Genomic DNA, 7,413 nt, shown 5'->3' on the forward strand with positions numbered 1-7,413 from the left:
GTTGGAATGAAAAATGAGCGTATTTGAATAAAAGAAACTATTTCAAATGGCTGCAATGAATACGTGAGGTTGTTTTGTGTGTTTTTGTACTAAATAATGCACGTATTTTGCTCCTTTCATCTTCCATTATCCGAAAAAATACATATCAAACTTCTTCTATTCACCACGTCTCAGCTCCCGAGCCAGACAAATCCCACGAGCCGATCGCATATATGTCACTGCGAAGTGGTGTGTATTCAAAAAACCGTTTCATATTTCGTCCATCAGATGTCATCACGAAAGCGAATCGTTTTGTCGTGGCACAACCTAATGCCGTCACCGGGTCGCATACCAACCACCTGCTATTAATATTCATAATACGCTTACCATTTTTTGCGTAATCTACATTAAGCCAAGCTCCCCCTTTCATGCAGCGTGCTAAATTGTCGAAAACTGAGGCTGAAAACTCTCCAACGCGCGAAAAGGCGCATGGTGCAATGACATTTGAAGAAATGCTGGAAGCCCAGCCTGCCGACGAGTTGGTAGCTGAAGCGGATTATACTTTCAATGGTCACCACCGTCATTGCAACCATTAGTGAAGTTTCGAGCGTGTATAAAAAAGCGTGCCGGAGACGTTCTCGCATTACTAACGACATGCTAGTTCCCCGCAAAATGGTCGGTCTTCCACGGGATGCCTGCCAGCGCTAGCAACAGCTTCGAAATCTCCCAACGCTGTCCTGTCGATCGCGAAGCGACCGTCCAGTTTGATGGCTTGCGAGTGCAGCAAAGGGAAGCAGAGAGGAGAAGATATTCAAGCGCAAAAAAGTAAATACATAAGCATCGGAAAATAGTCGCCCCGTATGCACATGCCCCCAAGGCGTATCATTACACTTGTTCCAGTGATCTTTTCACCAGTGATCCAGTTTTTATGGCTTGCATTTCGTTTCGCTCCCTGCTTGCACAAACCTTACTCGTTTGGTCGGTGCAAAAAAAAAACGATTGCAAATGGTGTACAAATCGCGACGAAATCGCCGTTAGGGTTGGGAAGGCACCGGACTAGTCGCATAATCGTTCGCACACGTGAAACCATTGGCCATACCAACGCGGGAACCATTGAAATTTTGAATGCTGGTAGATGATTTCGGTCGTCCCAAGTTGACCATTGAGGGAAAGCACGGTTGGCATTTCATTTGTTGGTGGATGAGGAGGAGGAGGTCTATAAGAATTATGTCGTAACTTCTTCATTTTCGAGGTCATTTTGAAGTTCGACAAGAGACCGGTGCATGTTCAAGCATATGTCATATGTTTTCAGCTCCTCCGTTCCAGTAAATAGTTCCCTAAAAGTTAAGTGGTTTTAATGTTTCTATGACTATAAAGAAACTCTTAGGGTAGTTCAACTTAATTGCAAATTTTCCGTTGCTATAATAACAACAACATAGCTGTTACAGTATACAAACATCGTGCTGCTAGCGGTAATAGTTTCAAAGCAGTATCCGTAAACCCCCCTCCAGCAACGACATCAAGTCATGTCCATTCATTCACATTTCCACTGAGCACCCCCGCAAATGCACCTTCAGCCTGCCCTGGTGTTTTTGAAAATGACATGGGAAAAAAACCATCCACCGTACCGAAAAACCGGCATCAGTTTCCCGGCACTATTCTGGCCGTTTGGTGCGTTCGTGCTTCAACCCCGGATGCGTACGTGCCTGTTAGTGCTCGAGAGCTCGCGGACACTCAAAACAACTTGTCACTCAAGATAACTTCACTTTCTTCTTGCCCAAACGAGCGTATTCGTGCCAAAAGAATCTGCTGTGCCGCTATCAACAACATAGGCAACACTGGCGGCAACGGCAACATACATGCGAAAAGGGAAATCCCACAAATGGCACCATGTGTGGCAAACAGCCAGAAACGGGTGGTGCAACCGCGCGCGCGACTCACGACCTCGTCGAAGGCTCTTGGTAGTATTCGCTCCGCTTCGGTTCCGTCCGGAATGAAACCGGTCATTTTATTGATCTTCAATTTTCGCTTTCGTTCGATTCGGCCACCAACATCGGTCCCCCGACTACCGGACATGTCCATCCGTGGTTTAGCGAGTGGACCAGTTTGTGACGGATCGCCAAAACTGCACCGATCCACCGATGGGTTGGTAGCGATTTCAAGTCTCAAGTGCTTACCGGCAGCAATCGCACAATGAACCGCAGTGCATCGTACTATCCGAGGTATCATATCGGGAATCGTGGCCATCTGGTGTAGATCAATAACGTTTCACTGCCGGCGTTAGAAATACGTATCCATTGAGCATTTGCCCGCACAGTAGCATACTCTACCATATACAAGAGCTCCCAATGCACTAGTCGCCATGCGTGGATCCGTAGTGCATCTACACCACAAAGCTACTTACCACTTCCAACCGAAGGACAGGATAGCAAGAAGAAATAAGCATATAAACGAAGAGAGCAAATCAACAACAACACTTAACAAGGTGGCGAGCAAAAATAAACGAAGCTGAAGAAGAAAAACAACAACCTCCTGCCGATTGCCAATTTCGTACATCTACTATCACTTCTACTTTTGGAATGTAGGTTAACCAAAGCCCGCTGCTACCCATCCAGCGTTGGATTCCGGCTCCGGTTCCAGGGTCATCGAACGGTTGATCGATTTCTGATGAATTTTTCGAGCCACGCTACCCAAACCGGGCGCTAGACCAGCTGGATACGGATCGATAGCAAGGTTGTGCCCCATTATTACTTCCCAGCCGGGGCCAATTGTCAACTGGGCCTTTTCAAGGTTCTCTCGCTCTGGTTAGTTGGCTGTGCGGGGTGGCTAATTAATCACGTTTCCATCTTGTGGAGGATCGTCTGCTCAGTGTTCGTGGTGTGGTCTGTTCCCGTACGTCTAGGTGGTTATCATTATTTGAAGTCTTAAAAGTGGTTCAAATTCATTCAAGATCATTTAATAATGTACGATACATCCCATCGCGAGGAGAACAGAATCTTCCTATCAGGGCTAAAGAAACACCAAAATCCATGACCACAAATCTTCAACCTCGCCTAACCGGACACAGTTGCCGGTCGTGATGCGCTTGAATGGAACATCAAATGAATGGTTTACACTCCAGGTTCCAGAAACGTACAATTTGTCATTCCATTTTGCTTTCCAAAGTCACACGATCATGGACACGATGACGAAATATCCTGTTCTAGGAATCGTACATTGGAACGCGTAACCACAACACACAGAACCTTGCCTGAAGATTGATGGTTTCTTCCACTTCTAATGAGGTTCCATTAGAGGTGTTGCTCTAAAATCTACGCATTGTGGTTTCACCCGCACGCCCAAGCCTCATCGCTTTTAATTTTAACCGGATGAGTGCATGAGAGTTCGATCACTGGTTTTTTTAAACAATCTTATAAGCGTTTCAAGTGTATTTTCTTAGTAACGGATAGTTGACACACCCATATACTTCTTGCACAAACCTTCTTTTTTCACAATTTTACTCAAAAGTAGTCAATTTTTTAAATGTCCATCTTATAAACAGCCTCAATTGCATTTCTGTTCTACTCACTTCAACTCGGTAGCCATGCTAAAGGTTTCTTATTTTCACATGTTTGCTTTTTGTGTTATATAAATCACACTTGCCGACGGCTGGCTAACCGTTTGCATGCATAAGTGACCTAACGAAGGAAGCAACCCCGAGGTACTATTCATTTCAGCGCATTTTCTCAGCTAATTATTAACTGTCAGCAGCCATGTTACCACCACCTAATGCATATAGAGTCCAATTTTAAGTGCAGAGACCTGTTTTCGATTCCGAATTTAAATTCCGTGTTATTTCGATTTTTTGGCTAATCACAATTAGCAGATCGCTGGCAATGGCACTGTACTGGAAACTTTCACGACTCAAAAGTCGATCACGAAAAGCACTTGCTCTGAATTACTTCGTACATCACGAACGGCGACCCAGAGGTGACGACAATAAATAGCAAACAAATGATTCAACAGTCGTGTGTCGCATTAGCGCACTAAGCGGTTCCATTAGGTCGTAATTTGGAGGCGTTCTTTTTAATTTTGAATCGTTATACACTTGTTATGGTTTCGTGCTTTGCAACGTGACTGAAACAAAGGTACAACATGTGAATTCTGCACGAGAGAACTGTAAAGCATGTACGCAAAACTGCATCTTTGTCTATAAATACCGTAAAGCTAATACAGTAGTACACATATAATTAATATCAGCAATATTTACTAAACCTACAAACATCCGCGATTCTTATTCTATTGATCTTTAATCCTTCTAGCTGAATTAATGATAAGGGAACATCTTCCATTTCTTTTCTAGCAGATATTATGGCAGCGAAGCATGTAGCATTAACTTCTGCTTATTCAATCCTTACCCATTATAAACTATTTCCGTTTTGTTTATGAAACCTTCTTGTGATTATGCAAGTCCCCCTCAACCTGAATTGAACTATCAAATTGCTTTACTCTTCACATACCCTAAATGATGTTCCACGGGACACGAAAAATGGATAATCGTTATCGACACACGCATACACACCTGCAGTTCACTTTTGGCTCTTCGTCACGTCAATACATGATCAATAATACAGACTGTCTGATGTGTTTCAAATTATTACCTCAGCATTCACCACTTGGCAGCCATCCATTTCCCCGAACAGCGCCGTACCAAACTTAATTTACGAATATCGGGGCCAATAAGTGCGGCATGCAGAGCTGTCGAGCATATTACACAACCTTACGAGTACAGTTTTCCATCTACGGTGCGTGTTATCATCGTATTTCTACCGCACGAGCATGGAAAGCGTTACAATGACGTGAAGCTGATGGGGTTTTTTTCCATTCATTTCCGTTTGTTTCTTACACGTAGCAGCAAATTTAATAAATTATCCTATTGCTTTTTACAATTAAGATTACCTTGACACATGCCGATTGCATCGGTTAAATATTGTTTTATTACTTTATGAGAAGAGTACTAACATAAATACCATAAGAATTTATTCCACAAACATACAAAGTTTTCTATGTTTGTTTAATCACAGTCTCTGGTTATGCAACGACAGGCCGACAGCTTCCTTTAGCTGTGAAAAAAGCGGAAACAAGGTTCGTCGCTCAGTCGGGGCTCCCGCTCAAGTCTTTCGTTTCGACGCAGTCCAATTTCGACAAGACTTACACCCCAGATTAACCGGATGCTCCGAGTAAGCTCCGGTCAGCATTAGCACATGCTGTAAAACTGTTGCTGCAACATTGTATAGAAACGAAACGTTAATTAACAACAGCGGCGTTTGTATTTGCAACTAGTATTTTCACATACTAGTGGTTTGCCATAACATAACCATACTAATTATGTTGCATCGTCGTGTTAAAGCTCACCAATTCACTGAAGGTAAATCATTTAACAGAAAACAAATACTTTTACTTTTATCATTTTTAACCTACCCTCGTATCGCATCGTAAGCATTGATAGACTTATTTAACAAAACGTTTGATTACTATCAGCAATTAGGAAATAAAACAGTGTGTTGTTTGCGATCTCTTATCAAACAAATTACAAAACCCGTGACATTTTAGTTTTGATGCTAATGTTTTTAGGACTTGTAGCAAAACTCCACCTCCGTTATGTGGCACAATCAAACAACAAAACGACTGCAACTAATCAACAGGAGAAAGTCATAGGTCAACCTAATCAAGCAACCGGCTGGAGTCCGAATCGAATTTGCCACTTTGACACGATTATGCATCTGATCGTCGGCTAATTTGCAACACGCAAAGATCACTGATAAGACCGGGAACCGCTTTCGCTTCCACTATCGAAATGTGTTTTTTTTTCTTTTCCTGTTTCACTACAAACCTCCGAGCCGCCGAAGCATGACGTGAGCATGTCGCATAATTCACCTTGCCTAGCATTCGCCACACGGAACATGAGCGGGACAGAAAATGGCCACACATCTTCATACCGTCCGAAGGCGAAGGCGCGCATCACAATCGCGAGAAAGGCCTCGCGGTTTTGTCTAATATTTATCATCTTCGATTTCTCCGCGCCGACCAAACCGGTGCAATCCGCGTGCAAACTCACCTTTCCCATCCCGATACATGCCGGCACTGCAGAACAGTGCGAGCGGGCGGCTTAGTCGGACCAGTTTGACTTTCAGGAAGCAGCACAGACGATCCGCGCGTCACATTACGTGAATGCATAATCCATTCGCATTTTCTCCTTTCCGTCGCTAGTTTCAGTTATCTTGTCTCCTTAAGGCACCCTGGTGCATCTGGTGGTAGCATACATCCTGGTTGAATTCTGCCGATGCTTTAGCTTAATCCACTGGCCAACGCTTGTGGAACTCATCTCGTTTAGTGTGCTTTTTCTCTCATATATGCACAGTATGTAGAGAATTCCTTCACACATCCGAAGCATTCCCTTAGTAGCCGGCGTCTGGTGTTCCATGCTTGGGGACACGACAGAAAGAGATAACGCAAGCCAACACCAGGCAAGACACCGGTGCTAGGTCCGGTCGGTGAATTAGAAAGTCATTGAACTGCCAACGGTGTAGCCCTGCGAACTGACCGGAAGGAAAGATGAGGTAGATGCTGTCTGATACGGCCGAACAGCCTAACCAAAAGCGAATGGGAGTACAAGCAGTAGGACAGTTTGCCGAAGAGTGCTTAGCGGCCGCTTCTGGCTGAGCTTTAGCCGTACACCATCGTACGAATGCCCCCGAGGGCCCACATGGAAGCCACTCCATGGAGAAAGGAGTCCTACCGCTATCGGGTGAAGCTAGTCGTATTTTTTTTTTGCTTTCCTTGGGCCTGAAGTCAAACTAACGCTCTTCCATTACGGCCGTCACCTGAATGGGGCGACAGAAATACATTTCTTCTAGACTTCCTGATGCTGTCACTAGCAAGCTTACTCGAACGGTGGCCTTGTGGTGACAGTTTTGAAGCATGGAAACCCATTACGTATAGCAATTAAAGGCTCCCAGTTTTGCAAGTAAGCAGTTTCGGAGTTACAAACATTGTGTGATAGTGAAAGAAACCCTAATAAATGATCATCATCCATTCGAACAAAAAACAACTGGTGCAGGAAGAGCTACTTTACACATTGGGCAAATCCAAAACATTATACGAAACCATTGTTTCACTCCATGGAATACACGGAACAAGTGGCGATGCGATCACTCAACTGGAATGAAACATAGTTCAGGGAAATTGCCGATCAATGAAACAAGCATAAATAGTTTGTTTACAAACACAACAACAACGAGTAGAAATCAGACCGATAAACCCTGTACGGAACTTTATGAAATGATATTTTACTCATTATGGTTCAATCTGTAGGTACGGGTATACGCCTAGCAAACGAATTGTTCATTTCCTCATTTACAATACAAATGAACGGTTAACAATCAAATCATCGAT

This window comes from Anopheles moucheti, chromosome 2 (genome assembly GCF_943734755.1).
Source record: "Anopheles moucheti chromosome 2, idAnoMoucSN_F20_07, whole genome shotgun sequence".
Lineage (NCBI taxonomy): Eukaryota > Metazoa > Arthropoda > Insecta > Diptera > Culicidae > Anopheles > Anopheles moucheti.